This window comes from Moschus berezovskii, chromosome 5 (assembly GCF_049115385.1).
Source record: "Moschus berezovskii isolate FMDL1 chromosome 5, NW_MosBer_1.0, whole genome shotgun sequence".
Lineage (NCBI taxonomy): Eukaryota > Metazoa > Chordata > Mammalia > Artiodactyla > Moschidae > Moschus > Moschus berezovskii.
The window spans coordinates 84510519-84528298 of NC_142464.1; the positions used below are offsets into that span (position 1 = coordinate 84510519).

The window sequence follows — 17780 nt, forward strand, 5'->3', positions numbered from 1 at the left end:
TAAAAAGCAGAGACATTACTTTGCCAACCAAGGTCCGTCTAGTCAAGGCAATGGTTTTTCCCGAGGTCATGTATGGATGTGAGAGTTGGACTGTGAAGAAAGCTGATCGCCGAAGAATTGATGCTTTTGAACTGTGGTGCTGGAGAAGACTCTTGAGAGACCCTTGTACTGCAAGGAGATCCAGCCAGTCCATTCTAAAGGAGATCAATCCTGGGTGTTCATTGGAAGGACTGATGCTAAAGCTGAAATTGAAATATTTTGGCCACCACATGCGACGAGTTGACTCACTGGAAAAGACTCTGTTGCTGGGAAAGGTTGAGGGCGGGAGGAGAAGGGGACGACAGAGAATGAGATGGCTGGATGGCATCACTGACTCTATGGACATGAGTTTGAGTGAACTCCGGGAGTTGGTGATGGACAGGGAGGCCTGGCGTGCTGTGATTCATGGGGTCGCAGAGAGTCGGACACGACTGAGCGACTGAACTAAACTGAACTTAAGTACGTAGAGAGAATTAAATGAATTAATATACATAAAGTGCCTAGGACAATTCTTAGAACAAGTGATAGTTTACGCTAGGCATTATTATTGTCATTGTTATTTTTTATTAATACTATAATTTCTTACTTTCTCTTATTCCCTAGTTCTAATTCTAGTCCATTCCTTTGAATCTTGTAGGCCATATATTCCCATGGATAAGACTTATCTTAGGCATTTGTCATCTGATATGATTTTTGGCATATCCCAGACTGTGACTCCTGGTTTCGTCCTTGAGCTTCATCTGCAAAGTCCAAGTCTCATTCCACTAGGAGCTGGCAGTTAAAGTGAGAGAAGAACATTCCTGGAGTCAACAATGCTCCAGGGCTTCCAACTGCTGCAGGTTCACATACAAAATCTGAGCTCGCATTTCTGAGGGAATTTTTCACTTCTAAAATTCATATCAGCTATCACTCTTTGGTATAGAATGCAAGCTGTGCATTTCTAACCTCCCACCTTGCATCTTCATGGACTATTATCAGCACAATTCTTGTTTGGTAAGCTTTGTGTTTTTTGAGACTGTCTGTTGCTTTTGTTAAAATAACAAATAATGAATACCTAAATTTTCAGGGCATTCTAAGAAATGCATATCTTTAATGTCTAGCAACAAAGCCAGTGTTTCCTTTCTTGACATCTTGATGCCTGTTCTGCATGGACTATTAGGGGTCCAGGATGGTAAGCATCATCAAGAATTTTCTACCAATATCTTTTATCCCTTAGGGGCCAGTGTTTTGGTGATCCTCAAATCTACTGATGTTTTCCATTGCTTTCTCCAAACCCAAGTAAAGGTAATTGAATATTCTGGATTTATTGCTATATACCTCTTTTGGCATTAATGGATAAGTATGAATCTCTCTGCAAATGTTGTACATGGCCATTTAGGAGAGAGCTCAGAGAACTTCCTGTGCAACTCATTTCTTTAGATACTCATCACTTAAAATTTTATTCAAAATAGCTTTTGAATATATTTTAAGATATTTATTTTCAAGCATAGATAACTATGATTGAGTTATCTTCATTGTATTTATTTGTAATAAATATCAAGTATAACTCATACATCCATTCTTTCCTGCTTTTAACAACTGAATCTATGCATGATGCAGCATTAGCACTTCAGTCCTATTGCAGTCCTTGAGTCAATCCTGTATTCAAGGGTCTTATCCAGATATGACTTTAAAAATATATAAATATATTCTACATATAACTTTTAAAAAATTGTGCCAAAGTCTAGGATATCTTCTCAAACTATCCATAAAGAAAACCCATGGATTGATTCTACTATAAGACAAATACACAAGCAAAAACTAAGAACTAGAAAATGAAATTTAGAAAAATATGCACAAATTATAAACCCCAATTTTTACTGTTAAAGTTACATTTCAATAAATACAATTAAAGCTGATCATAAAAATTAAAAATAAGCACATAGGCAATAGAGAAAATGGTTTTATATTCACAACTGTTTGATCTTCTGCAATGCACCTGTGGCTGATTCTTGTCAATATACAGCAAAAAACATCACGATATTGCAAAGTAATTATTTTCCTATTAAAATAAATTAATTAAAAATGTCATAAGTGAAAAGAAATTATCCATATTTAAGGTATATTTACACATTTTTAGCATTATACATATAAAGTGTTATGAGTTTGCTTGTTTGTCTTACCTAAGTTGGATTGATGGCAATGATACGTATCTGACACTCTATGGTGAAAGTTTCTATGTTTTATTTTATCATCACTCATAGGAGAAACCAATCTAAATAAATATATAAATGAGAATAAAGGAAAAATTTAAAGCAATTTCAGCAACGTCAGGATATTCTTTTTAAACTTTTACTGAAAATGGAGCAAAAGTTTGGTTGATGTGTTTTTTTTTTTTAATTTTCCATTATTTATCAATATCTTGAACCAACAATTTATCTTATAAATTATAGCTAAATTAAATAATAATTTAATGAAAACAGTAAGTTATGGATTTTTATTACTTTATATTTTCTTCTGGATTAAGAAAATTGCCTAATGTTATATTTTTTTTACTAATTTGCTCTCTTCTCTCAAAATATCAGGTTACTTTTTTGTGTGTCATATAACAACTTAATCATGGAAGTGATATTCCATCATATTCAGAGGTTCTGCTTATATAAAATAATAAGGGTCATTCAATGGTTTTGGTCATTGGCAGTCATCCTAGAATTCTGCATTCTTTTTCCTTTCCAAAGCCAATGCTTTAAATACATAGTTGGCAAGTAACATATACTTATAAAAGACATTTAAAAATAGACTATAAATATTACATTATTTTATGTAAGAATTAGCAAATTAATTTTGATGACAAGAAACAACAAAATTCATGCCTAAGCCTTAGTATGGTCATCAAAATACTGATGATCTGAACCCAGACTAGATGTTTCTAAACCATATTCCATTCACTGTTGCAACAAAAAGAATAAAATACTTAGGAATATATCTACCTAAAGAAACAAAAGACCTGTACATAGAAAACTATAAAACACTGGTGAAAGTAATCAAAGAGGACACTCATAGATGGAGAAATATACCATGTTCAAGGATTGGAAGAATAAATATTGTGAAAATGAGTATACTACCTAAAGTAATTTATACATTCAATGCAATCCCTATCAAGCTACCAATGATATTTTTCACAGAACTAGAACAAATAATCTCACAATTTGTATGGAAATACAAAAAAACTCAAATAGCCAAAGCAATCTTGAGGAAGAAGAATGGAACTGGGGGAATCAACCTGCCGGCTTCAGGCTCTACTACAAAGCCACAGTCATCAAGACAGTATGGTACTGGCATAAAGATAGAAATATAGATCACTGGAACAAAATAGAAAGCCCACAGATAAACCCACACACTGATGGACACCTTATCTTTGACAAAGGAGGCAAGAATATAAAATGGAGAAAAGACAGTCACGTTAACAAGTGGTGCTGGGAAAATAGGTCAGCTACTTGTAAGAATGAAACTAGAACACTTCCTAACACCAAACACAAAAATAAACTCAAAATGGATTAAAGATCTAAATGTAAGACCAGAAACTATAAAACTCCTAGAGGAGAACATAGGCAAAACACTCTGGGACATAAATCACAGCAGGATCCACCATGACCCACCTCCCAGAATATTGGAAATAAAAGCAAAAATAAACAATGGGACCTAATTAAAATTAAAAGCTTCTGCACAGCAAAGGAAACTATAAGCAGGCTGAAAAGACAGCCTTCAGAATGGGAGAAAATAATAGCAAATGAAACAACTGACAAAGAGTTAACCTCCAAAATATACAAGCAGCTCCTGCAGCTCAATTCCAGAAAATAAACGACCCAATCAAAAAATGGGCCAAAGAACTAAACAGACATTTCTCCAAAGAAGACATACAGATGGCTAACACACACATGAAAAAATGCTCAACATCCCTCATAATCAGAGAAATGCAAATCAAAACCACAATGAGATACCATTTCACACCAGTCAGAATGGCTGCTATCCAAAAGTCTACATGCAATAAATGCTGGAGAGGGTGTGGAGAGAAGGGAACCCTCTTACACTGTTGGTGGGAATGCAAACTAGTACAGCCACTATGGAGAACCGTGTGGAGATTCCTTAAAAAACTGGAAATGGAACTGCCATATGATCCAGCAATCGCACTCCTGGGCATACACACCGAGGAAACCAGAATTGAAAGAGACATATGTTCATTGCATCACTGTTTATAATAGCCAGGACATGGAAGCAACCTAGATGTCCATCTGCAGTCAAATGGATAAGAAAGCTTTGGTAGATATACACAATAAAGTATTACTCAACCATTAAAATGAATGCATTTGAATCAGTTCTAATGAGGTGGACGAAACTGGAGCATATTATATGGAGTGAAGTAAGACAGAAAAATACCAATACAGTATATTAACACATATATATGGAATTTAGAAAGATGGCAAGGATAACCCTGTATACGAGACAGCAAAAGAGACACAGATGTATAGAACAGTCTTTGGGACTCTGTGGGAGAGGGTGAGGCTGGGATGATTTGGGAGAATGACATTGAAACATGTATATTATCATATGTGAAATGAATCACCAGTCCAGGTTCAACGCATGATACAGGATGCTTGGGGTTGGTGCACAGGGATGACCCAGAGGGAGGATAAGGGGAGGAGGGAGGTGGGAGGGGGGTTCAAGAAGGGGAACGTACGTACACCCGGGGAGGATTCATGTCAATTTATGACAAAACCAACCAATATAATATTGTAAAATAATTAGCCTCCAATAAAAAAGAAAAAAAAAAAAGAAACCAGTGGGTTTGATTTAATGGAGAGAGTTAATAATTGGCTTTAACAACAGCAGTTTAGTTTAAGTACCAGATATAATATAACCTTTTATTTTAATGTAAGCAATTTTAGTTTTTCCTAATCCATATTGGCATGCATGCTTTTGCTTATTACTTTCTAAATGGTGTAAGTACCAGCTAAAAAGTTTATATCTTAAAAATAAACGTAATCTATTTTAAAGAGATCTATGAAAACACATTTGGAGAATCACCTGGCAGTACTGTTATAGATTCACATGTTTCTTAGAAAGATTTCACACTCTATGGTAAACTTCAACTTTTTAAATCATTTATCAGCATCTCTGTATTCATATACTGAATTCTGTCCCTGGGAATGAACTTTAATTTCCACCATCTGTGCCTTGGCCAGGAATGTCCATATTCCTTTAATGCATAAATACATTCCAGATATTTCTCATTCTGTTAGTAAGAGCTGTGAAGCACAGAAAATAATGTTTCAAAGAGGAACCACGAGGGATCATTTATTGCTCCACCACTTTGAAAAATCTATGAAATTCCTTTATGGCTTCTTCATTATATTTTCAATGGAACAATTAGCTTGAGTGGCTACAAACACTGAATTTTCATGACTACATTAGCCTCTGAAACCAAATTATTGAATGTATTATTCTCTATGCAAAATATAGTGGGATGTGGCAAGTTAGCGATTAAAAAGCATAAGTTGCCTCCAACCGGAAAACTAGTTGAGAGTTCATTTCCTAACAGCCTGTCTGGTCACACTTTAAAACCCACTCAGTTCACATAATTCAGGTTTTGTTCCAAGGATCCATTTTGCAAGTATTGAGAGTAATAATTCTGGCCTTAAAAAGAAAAAGAAAAAAAATTATATATATATATAATGTGAGAGTCTTCTCCAACACCACAGTTCAAAAGAATCAATTCTTCGGTGCTCAGCTTTCTTCATAGTCCAACTCTCACATGCATACACAACTATTGGAAAAACCATAGCCCTGACTAGACGAAACTTTGTTGGCAAAGTAATGTCTCTGCTTTTTAATATGCTATCTAGGTTGGTCATAACGTTCCTTCCAAGGAGTAAGTGATTTTTAATTTCATGACTGCAGTCACCATCTGCAGTGATTTTGAAGCTCCCCAAAATAAAGTCAGCCACTGTTTCCACTGTTCCCCTATCTATTTGTCATGAAGTGATGGGACCGGGTGCCATGATCTTAGTTTTCTGAATGTTGAGCTTTAAGCCAACTTTTTCACTCTCCTCTTTTATTTTAATCAAGAGGCTCTTTAGTTCTTCACTTTCTGCCATAAATGTGGTGTCATCTGCATATCTGAGGTTATTGATATTTCTCCTGACAATCTTGATTCCAGCTTGTGCATCTTCCAGCCCAGCATTTCTCATGATGTACTCTGAATATAAGTTAAATAAGCAGGGTGACAATATACAGCCTTGACGTACTCCTTTTCCTATTTGGAACCAGTCTGTTGTTTCATGTCCAGTTTTAACTGTTGCTTCCTGACCTGCATACAGATTTCTCAAGAGGCAGGTCAGATGGTCTGGTATTCCCATCTCTTTCAGAATTTTCACAGTTTATTGTGATCCACACAGTATGTTTTTCTGGAACTCTCTTGCAATTTGCTTAAAATTAGTCAAAAGTTTTCAGTCATCACAGATAAAATAATGGAGTCAAAATAACAAGATTTTTGTTAACTAAAATGGATGTAAAGAATGATTCCAAACAAATACAGATAATTCTACACAATAATGAAAGAAATAGTACAAGATTAAAGAATGAGAATTTAAAATTCAATCTTTCAACTTTGTTCTATCTCAGCCTTAAGAGAAAATATAGTATTTTTTCCTACCATGTTAAAAAAAAAAAATGTGTGTACAATTTAGTGGCATTAAGTGCACTCACATTTTTTAGCAAACTTCACCACTATTTCCTAAACATTCTTCATTTTCCAAAGCTGAAAATTTGTGCCCATGAAACAATAGCTCCTTAGTCCTCTTCTCCACTTCCAGGCCACAACTGAGATAAAGGTGTCTACAGGACCTTTGAGCTGTCGTGTAGATACTGAATCCACACTCCTCCCCCCATCCTATGTGAAGAAGTTATCTACATGATGACCAGACCATAGCCATGATATCAGTTCAGTTCAGTTGAGTCGCTCAGTCGTGTCCAACTCTCCGCGACCCCATGAATCACAGCACGCCAGGCCTCCCTGTCCATCACCAACTTCCGGAGCTCACTCAAACTCATGTCCACAGAGTCGGTGATGCCATCCAGCCATCTCATTCTCGGTTGTCCCCTTCTTCTCCCGCCCCCAACCTTTCCCAGCATCAGAGTCTTTTCCAGTGAGTCAACTCATCGCATGAGGTGGCCAAAGTATTGCAGTTTCAGCTTCAGCATCAGTCCTTCCAATGAACACCTAGGATCGATCTCACTTAGAATGGACTGGTTGGATCTCCTTGCGGTACAAGGGACTCTCAAGAGTCTTCTCCAACACCACAGTTCAAAAGCATCCATTCTTCAGCGATCAGCTTTCTTCACAGTCCAACTCTCACATCCATACATGACCACGGGAAAAACCATAGCTTTGACTAGACGGACCTTTGTTGGCAAAGTAATGTCTCTGCTTTTTGCCACAATTCTGAGAACTGGCCTCGAAGAAAGGGGAAAATCTGACCCTGGAACTGAAGATTAACTGTGCTTGAAACAATCAGTATGATGCTCATCAGATCACAACATGACCAATTTTAAGATGACTGTGAGAGCTGGCTGTGCCATTTCTGCATGTAGCCCCTCCCTCTGCCTCTAAAGTCTCTTGAATGCTGATTTTCAGTAGGAGGAGTCAGCCTTTGGACAGGAGTGACTTCCACATTCTGTTGCCAGCCTTTGAAATTAAAGCAAATTTGCTTTCCTTTCCCTTCCTTTCTACAAGTCTGCCTCTTTATTGACTTTAGAGCTGTGAGAAGCCAGACTCCACTTTTGGTAACACTATTTTTTAATATTGAAATAAAATTGAGAGAGACTATGATACAAACTGTGGAAAATTCTTCAATAGATAGGAATACCAGACCACTTTACCTGACTTCTGAGAAATCTGTATGCAGGTCAATAAACAACAGTTAGAACAGGACATGGAACAACAGACTGGTTCCAAATAGGAAAAGGAGTATGTTAAGGCTGAATATTGTCACCCTGCTTATTTAAATTATTATATGAAGAATACACCATACAAAATGCCAGGCTGGATAAAGCACAAATTAGAATCAAGATTACCAGGAGAAATATCAATAATCTCAGCTATACAGATGACATCACCCTTATGGCAGAAAGTGAAGAACTAAAAAGCCTCTTGATGAAAATGAAAGAGGAGAGTGCAAAAGTTGGCTTAAAACTCAGCATTCAAAAAACTAAAATCATGGCATCCAGTCCTATCACTTCATGGCAGATAAATGGGGAAACAGTGGAAACAGTGACTTTATTTTCTTGGGCTCAAAAATCACTACAGATGGTGATTGAAGCCATGAAATTAAAAGATGTTTGCTCCCTAGAAGAAAAGCTATGACCAACTTTAACAGTTTATTGAAAACGAGAGACATTACTGTGCAAACAAACGTCTGTCTAGTCAAGGCTATGGTTTTTCTGGTAGTCATGTATGGATGTTAGAGTTGGACTATAAAGAAAGCTGAGCGCCTAAGAATTGATGTTTTCAAACTGTGGTGTTGGAGAAGACCCTCGAGAGTCCCTTGGACTGCAAGGAGATCCAACCAGTCCATCCTAAAGGACAGTCCTGACTATTCATTGAAAGGACTGATGCTGAAGCTGAAACTCCAATAATTTGGCCACCTGATGTGAAGAACTGACTCATTGGAAAAGACCCTGATTCTGGGAAAGATTGAATGCAGGAGGAGAATGAGATGGTTGGATAGCATCACCGACTTGATGGACGTGAGTTTGAGCATGGTCTGGGAGTTGGTAATAGACAGGTAAGCTGGCCTGCTAAAATTCATTGGGTTGCAAAGAGTCAGATGTCTGAGCGACTGAACTGACTAGTGATCTTTGATATTGTAGCATCTAAATTTGGCAAAATTCAAAAGAATTACAGAAACAATTTAAGTGCCACACTTTTTTTCCAGCAAAAATACCCATGTATAATCTCTTTTGTTTAATTCTCTTTATATAGTTCAATCAACCAGATCTCCTACCTAAAATGTAGCAATGCATGAAAGGAGTTTGAATGATGTGCACTCCCTTTAGACTTTCATGTGAAAGGAAATAATGCTATTAACTATGCTTCATCTGAGAGTCTTAAAATTAATATTAATATATTGTGAAGTATAGAGGAAAGAAATACCTATATTCAATGTTTGGGGTAAGAACTCATACAAATCCAATTTTCTCTCTAAATAATTCTATGTATCCATTTACTTATCATTATAAATCATGCACAATGTTGTTTAGTTGCTAAATTGTGTCCAACTCTTTAAGACCCCAAGAACTGTAGCTCTTCAGGCTCCTCTGTCCATAGCATTTCCCAGGCAAGAATACTGATTGTTATTGTTCAGTCGCTCAGTCGTGTCTGACTCTTTGTGACCCCATGGACTGCAGCACGCCAGGCTTCTCTGTTCTTCACCATCTCCCAGAGTTTGCTCAAACTCATGTCCATTGATTTGGTGATGCCATCCAACCATCTCATCCTCTGTCAACCCCTTCTCCTCCAGCCTTCGATTTTTTTCAGCATCAGGGTCTTTTCCATGAGTCAGTTCTTCTCATCAGGTGGCTAAAGTTATGGAGCTCTAACATCAGTCCTTCCGATGAATATTAAGGACTGATTTCCTTTAGGACTGACTGGTTTGATCTACTTGCTGTCCAAGGGACTCTCAAGAGTCTTCTTCAACACCACAGTTCAAAAGCATTAATTCTTCAGTGCTCAGCCTTCTTTGTGGTCCAACTCACATCCATACATGGCTACTGGAAAACCATAGCTTTGACTAGATATACCTTTGTTAGCAAAGAATACTAGAGTGGTTGCCATTTCCTTCTCCAGGGGATCTTCCTGGCCCAGGGATCAAACCTGTGTCTCCTGCTTGGCAGGTGGATTCATTGAACTGCCTGGGTAACCCATGTATAATAGCAGATACTACCTATAATACAAATTCATTCCCTATCTTAGCGTAAATGAGAGACTTATAAGAGAAATGTCAGTGCATTCGCTTATAGAGACACCTATTTCTCTGCTTCAAGTTCACAGGGACAATCCCATCAGAACAGTCCATAGACTCTTTAACAGATTCTTTAAAACTGAAAGAACAGAGCATAGCAGAAAACAGTATAAAACCAGCTGTTTTCATGGGCCCAGACATCATGCTTGCTTTGCTACTTAGTTATATTTAGGCATTTAGGAGATTCATCATATTTGTGTAAATGAATAATTGTGTTCAGACATAAAAAATTATAGATTGAAGATTTTGAGTATCCTCTGTAGTCACACAGCTAGGCTTTGTGTAAACAAATGGAATTAGAAAAAATTGCTGACAGTAACAAGAAAATATACTTCACCAACAAAATGTTGACCATAAGTTAGGAATTTGCAAATCTCTGAGAACATTTAGCAGATTGTCAGCAACGAAAACACATTAGAAAACCTGTGGCCTTACTAAACCCCAGTGATATTAAATGAACTGTAAATCATTTATTGAAAATTATTAATGGGATTGAATATTACAGTTAATTGATTTATTAACTATCTTCTTAAATTATTTATTAACTATCTTCTTAAATTATTTCATTGAAATATATCTATTTGTAAGCTCATACTAATAGAAATGTTAAAGATGAAGTAAAAAAAGTCTTGATTATCTAAGCTAATATTTTTTTAAAGAGTAGTCCCTTGATGTTAGATTATGATTCCATTTTTTGTATATGTACTTTTATCTTGTGTTTGTAGGTGTCTTATCTGACAATGTAAATCAAGTTACTATTGCTTTAGTAAATAAGATTAGTCGGTTTGACTTACACTGCATTATAGAAGCAATGTCTATCTTACAATAATAGACGAGCTGTATATTAAGCTTTATTTCTTCCTACTATTTATATGGTAATTGAATTCTTTGAGTCTTTAAATTTATGAACAGCCATTTTCTTGGTGATCAAAAAGGCAATAGTAAGAATATACTAACTGCATAACTGAACTCTGATTAGGAAATTTTAATTATATAGCAATTCAGAATTACCACCTGGGATAGAAAATACAGTTGTTATTATTCTATATCTTTCTATGGAACATATGAAATGAATAATATGTAACACCAATGTTCCCTTTCCTTTATTGTATAGGTGGTGTTTATAATCTGGGAACTTTTTATAGTTTCTCTACCTTCTCATATCCCAAAATTCAACATTTTGTTTACAGGAATACTGAACAAATTAAAATACTGAAAAAATTCTCTAAGAAGAAAAATAAAACCTCTCTCCTCCCCCGATTAAATAGAAGTAAAAGAGACAATGGATGAGTCATCTGAGAATTTAAAATTGCAATTGTTTCTTTAAAGGAGCATTTTAAAGTGTTCCTTCTAAGAAGACACAACTACATTTGATAATTGACTTCGTACTTGATCAATAATAATACTTTAAGAATCATAAAAATAAAAGAAGCAGAAAGTACAAGCAACTATTAGAGTGAGTATATAAACTGCTGAGAACTTTCACTCTTTATGAGACAAATACTATTTATCGTTCTTACATAACCTGTAATAACCTAAGGTGCTAGAAAAATCCCTGTTGCTAAGAGATAGAGAACTTGCCTAAATTTCATTTTCAGGATTGCTAATTTTCAAATTCATATGTTACAGAAACCTGTGGAGAATAGTGGAAAACAGTCTATAGAGACAGAAGAGGACTTTATTATCTGATATGGGTTAAAAGTGTAACATATAAAATGCATGATTTGGGCCAATGATTTAAAATCTCTAGACATTTAAGTGGGTGAGTATATAAATACTATTCATAGGACATTTACTCTGAGCCAGGCCTTGTGGGTTGTACACCTCCACATGATCCATAGACATTTTATGTACCTTTTCTGAAATAAATCTTGTGACAATGTAATAACTTGAGCAAAAACTAGCCTTATCTTATAAATTGGGATTATTTTTGAGAAAGCATAGTAATTTTCTCCAAATAATATGCAAGTAGCAAAGCTAGGATATGAAAGTAATAATTCCATCATCCATGAATTTATAACAACTATGTTTCATTATATTAATTTATCAAAAATGATCTGTTTATACATATATATTTTAATTGCAGTATAATTGCTTTAAAATGTTGTGCTATTTTTTTGATGTACAGCAACGTGAATCAATTACACATATACATATATCCCTTCTTTATTGGATTTCCTTCCCATTTTGGTCATTATAGAGCATAAAACTATCCTTGGATTATGCTCAATAAGCTTTAACAATTACTATGCAGCATTCCATAGTAATTGTTATTCCAAGTATTCCAATAAAAACATATTCCATAGTAATATTTTTCCAGTATTCCAAGGATCATATTTCAGCAACAGAGGTTCTCTAGAATTTAGTTAAAAGCACCTTTTTTGCTCTGTGTGCTTCCTACCAGCTATCTTCTAATGTGATCCTTTAATGACAGATTACAACCATGAGAATATATAATAGGTGCAGGAAAGTTGCATTATCCTTTATACTAAGAATTATAATGTTAATTAAATAGAAGGAAGAACATGTTCATGCTTCTGGTTATCTTACAAGAAATAGATAAGCGAATGCAGGCTGCCTTGTGACCCTATTACATAAAATAATAGAGATTACTTTAGAAAAAACAAGTCCAGAAGAACTTCCAAGATGGCAGAGGAATAAGACAGGAAGAGCACATCCCTCCCCACAAATACATCAGAAATCCATCTGCATATGGAACAACTCCTACAGAACACCTTTTGAACGCAGGCAGAAGACCAAAGACTTCCAAAAAGGCAAGCCAATCTTCTTAGAACAAGAGCATTTGGACTTTCTTTGGGGAGAACAGAATTTTCCACAACATGCTGATGGCCATGTTTCATCACTTCATTCATAAGGTGGTTAAGAAAAATGACAGTGCTCAACAACAGGAATTCAGCCTTCACACTGCTGGGCTTTATCTTCTTGTTCTGGAAGTAGCAGACAGGATAATTCAATCAAGTTTTCCACCCACTGCTGTTTGACAAATATGTTCAGATTCTAAAGAGGAGTGGCCTCAAGAATCCAGCTTGGATGAGAAAAGAAAAAAGAGCAACCAAAGAACACTGAGGCCAACCCAAAGACGAGAAAGAAGAGGGAAGCCCTGCAGGAAAGAGGTGATGAAGATGGATGAGGTTACTAAAGAAGAAGAGGATGAAGAGACAAAGGAGATGAAGAGATTTTTTTTTTCTTCTTCTTCTTCTGAAGGCCATTGTCAAATTCTAATGCCACCTCTCCTGTTTGAAGAGCTTTTCAAGACTTCTCCCCAAGTTCTCTCTAAAAGAGAAGCCAGAGTATATACATAATTGTGTAGAAAGCCTTTGTTGCATTAGCTAGTTTTGAACCAGTTCTTCTTGAATTTCATGTTATGCAAGCTGGAAATCTCCATGAAGCAAAATATATACCAGAACTGACCTATCATGGGTTGTATTTGCTTTGCTTCCCATTTCACAGAGAAGGAAACAAAATTCTCAGATGTGTTTTCCATCAAATGTTCTACATCATATTAATGAGACAAGTGGGAAAAGGCTGCCATCACAGCCCCCTTGCCTCCAGTTGTCAGCAGTATAAACCTGGTCATCCAGCTTGTAAGTTCCAGGTGAACTAATAGAAACTATATATACATCCAGTCATTTGAATTCTGCTACAACACATCTGTGGCAAGGTGTTCGATAAATCTGGATATCAAACCTATGACAACTGCACTCATCTCACACACTAGCAAAGTAATGCTCAAAATTCTCTAAGCAAGTCTTCAAAAGTATGTGAACTGAGAACTTCCAGATGTTCAAGCTGGATTTAGAAAAGGCAGAGAGACAAGAAATCAAATCACCAACATCCATTGGATCATCGAAAAAGCAAGAGTGCTCCAGAAAAATATCTACTTCTGCTTTACTAAATAGGCCAAAGCCTTTGACTGTGTGGATCACAACAAACTGTGGAAAATTCTTCAAGAGATGGGAATACCAGACCACTTGACCTGCCTCTTGAGAAATCTGTATGCAGGTCAAGAAGAAACAGTTAGAACCAGACATGGGACAACAGTGATTGTTGGGAAAGGAGTATGTCAAGGTTGTATATTGTCACCCTGCTTATTTAACTTCTTTGCAGGAAACCTCATGCAAAATGCCAGGCTGGATGAAGGACAAGACGGAATCAAGATTGCAGGGAGAAGTATCAATAATCTCAGATATGCAGATGACACCACTTGTATGGCAGAAAGCAAAGATGAACTAAAGAGCCTCTTGATGAAAGTGAAAGAGGAGCGTGAAAAAGCTGGTTTAAAACTCAACATTCAAAAAACAAAGATCATGGCATCCGGTCCCATCACTTCATGGCAAATAAATGGGGAAACAATAGAACAGTGATAAACTTTATTTTCTTGGGCTCCAAAATCACTGCAGATGGTGACTGCAACTATGAATTAAAAGATGTTTGCTCCTTGGAAGAAAAGCTAGACCAACGTAGACAGCATATTAAAAAGCAGTGACATTACATTGCTGAAAAAGGTCTGTCTAGTCAAAGCTATGGTTTTTTCAGTAGTCATGTATGGATGTTAGAGTTGGACCATGAAGAAAGCTGAGCACCGAAGAACTGATGCTTTTGAACTGTGGTGTTAGAAAAGACTTCTGAGAGTCCCTTGGACTGCAAGGAGATCCAACCAGTCCATCCTAAAGGAAATCAGTCCTGAATATTCATTGGAAGGACTGATGCTGAAGCTGAAACTCCAATACTTTGGCCACCTGATGCGAAGAACTGACTCATTGGAAAAGACCCTGATGCTGGGAAAGATTGAGGGCAGGAGGAAAAGGGGACGACAGAGGAAGAGATGGTTGGAATGCATCACTGACTTGATGGACATGAGTTTGAGCAAGCTCTGGGTCTTGGTGATGGACAGGGAAGCCTGGCATGCTGTGGTCCATGGGATCACAAAGAGTCAGATATGACTGAGCAATTGAACTGAACTGGACTGAAACCTATGCGACTCATTCTCTGGGCCAGCTGCTCAACAAGCTTCCTTGTGCGGAATATGCTTCTTTCATGGCCCGACTTTATGAATTAGCACCAAATGCCAAGGTCTTATACAGGTTTCACTCTGGAAGTGTCCTTGGCTTTTCTGGAACTGCCTGAACAAGAGGTTGATGACCCGCTTCCCCTGGAGCATGAGAAGTTCCTGAAGCATAAGTTCTTGGTTCAGGAAATCTTGTTTGCCCGCTGTATAGACAAGGACCCAATGGTCCACAGCAAGGCTGTGTCCAGTTTCGCACATGCCCTAGAGTCCTCTGCCACATCCCCATTGGACAGCATGCAGGCATTTCTGGATAACACTCCTGAAGTTTCAGGAGTAGAGAGCCACCAAAAGAGTACTCAGAAAAATTCAACAGAAGAGGATTTTCATGATGATGCTGAGGAACAGGGTTAGTGATGAGAAGACCAATGTCAGGAAAGCTGAAGTCCAGGTCTTAGTGAACATCTTGAAACACTGTGCCATCTTGTGTATGAGAGACAAGCTGCCTGTCCTGCATGATCAGTGTTTTGATATCACCATGTCTCGGCAAGCAGGCTTTGCAACCGAGCTGCTGATGGCCCAATCCTGGTGTGTCCATCTACAGAAGGCCTGGCTGGAGGAGGTTATCCTGGATGTGATGGACAATGAGGGCTCCTGTCTATGCCCACCTCCAGGTCTCACAGCAAGATAGGGATACTCTTCTTGGCGAGGTCCTCGTGCTGTAAGCACGGATTTCCCAAGGTGATGATGGCTTGTCCTCTAATCACAGAGGGCATGACTTGTGTGAACCTCAAAGAGGGGCTGGAAGGTGGGCATAGGCAGGAATGTCCTCAACAACATCGTCCTATGTGACCTCTATGTCCACTACACAGCCCTGACGAACAAGTACATCCCCAACATCCGCACACGTCTGAAGGACCTGAACCCTTTCTTCCAGAAGCAGACACTACTTTTGCTCACCTGCTCCCTATAGGAGGACTTCGTGAAGTGAAAGTGCTGCCTGTTCCTTTGTTTCATCAGCACACTAGCAGACCAGAACCCAGAGGTCACCAGCACCTGGGCAGTCTGTCTGGCCCATTGCTCCTGAAGAGGAACCCAAACACATTTTTCCAGTATCTCATTGCATGCATTTTCCACTTCACCAACTTTGAGAAGCCCAAAAGTTTCAATAGGTTCCCCCAGATGGAGAAAGAGAAGTGGCTATTCTCCCTAAAGGGGAATACAGACAAGGAAAAGTAGAAGAAAATCTACAAGTTTCTCCTGGTACACTACTTCAGTGATGAGCAGGGGTTCAATGTCACTTCCAGAATCTTCAGCTACATCCTGGCTTACTTCGCTGACAGTGACCTCCTGTGGACACAGAAGACAGCAAACTTCTCTCAGACATGTTTGAGGTGCTCAGTTTGAAGGAGATCAGGTTGCAGGCATTGAGGGCTAAACCAAACAAGGACCAGCTTGTGGAGGAGGAGGACCTTGCCCAAGCCAAAGTGTTCATGTAGGAGGTGCAGAAGGAGCTTATCTTAAGTTCAAAGGAGGAATTTCCTAGAAAGTATTATTCCAATTATCATCTCCCTGAAGTCTGTCCTAGAGAAGAACAAGATCCCAGTTCTTGGGGAACTCATGCACCATCTCAGGGAGGCAGTGTGGGATTACTGAGATGAAAACAAGGACATTTTTAAGACGATTTTACAGTTGACAAGCAGCTGGTAACAAAACTTGAGTAGGACACCAGGCTCTACTAAGAGCAGCTGACTTAGGAGTAGGAGCTGGGGAGGTAGGCAGACACAGACAGCATGGCCTCAGGTGCCAAGGAGGCACAGGTCATGTAGGTTGTTTCAGATTTAGAAACAATGTCAGCTCCTGCTGGCCGAGAAAGACTCCACGGTCACTGCTGCAGACCATCTGTCCACATCTAGGCCCCATGCTACCCACATGACTGCATTTCTGTTCCTGGTGCCCAAAGACAGGCTAATGTCAGTGAGCGCCGACGTCATCCTGAATTCAAGAAATCTGGGGAGTCATGCAGCTGGTCCTGTGGCTAGAAAGTAGAGCTATAGACCTTCGACATGTGTCCTGAGAGCCCGGGTAAGCTGGGCAATGTGAGTCCTTGAAGGGCTTAGAGATGGAGTCCTGAGGAGCTATTAACCTCAAAAGGAAGCGAGGGATCAGGACTCCTGAGTGGACCATCCAGAATGTCATGTTCTGAGAGGAAATCAGCTATGTCTCTCACTGGGCCCATCTTTTCCCCCCAGAGGCCAGACCCTCCCAACCTGGCCCAGTAGGCTCACCCTGGGAAGTCAGAGGCAGACAAAACCTGGGGACAACATTGTGTGTCTGTCACTACCTGACTTGCAGACCACACAGCTATCCCAGACTTCGCAATGGAATATGACAGCCCCCAGGAGGTTGGACTGTGAGGCAAGAAAAAGGCAACTGACCACCTCTCCCTGGAAGTTTCCATCAGGAGCACCAGAGCTGCCTATCTGTTCACCTGTGTGGCTGGTCAATACCTAGTTTGGAACTGTAAGATTCTTTAAGATACAGAAGAAATGCCTTATGCATTTAATGCAAATTTAAATATTTGAAAATATTTGGCTTATTCTATTAGGTTCTATTGTGGTCCTAATCCTGAGCTTTCTCTTCTGTAAGTCCAGCTT

The 17780-nt window shown here is 38.3% G+C and overlaps 1 pseudogene; it reads left to right on the top strand.

The window, feature by feature from the left end:
- The window catches only part of LOC129561664 (condensin-2 complex subunit D3-like), a 40668-nt pseudogene extending 23716 nt beyond the window's left edge, over positions 1-16952 (top strand).
- The last annotated feature ends 828 nt before the right edge of the window (positions 16953-17780 follow it).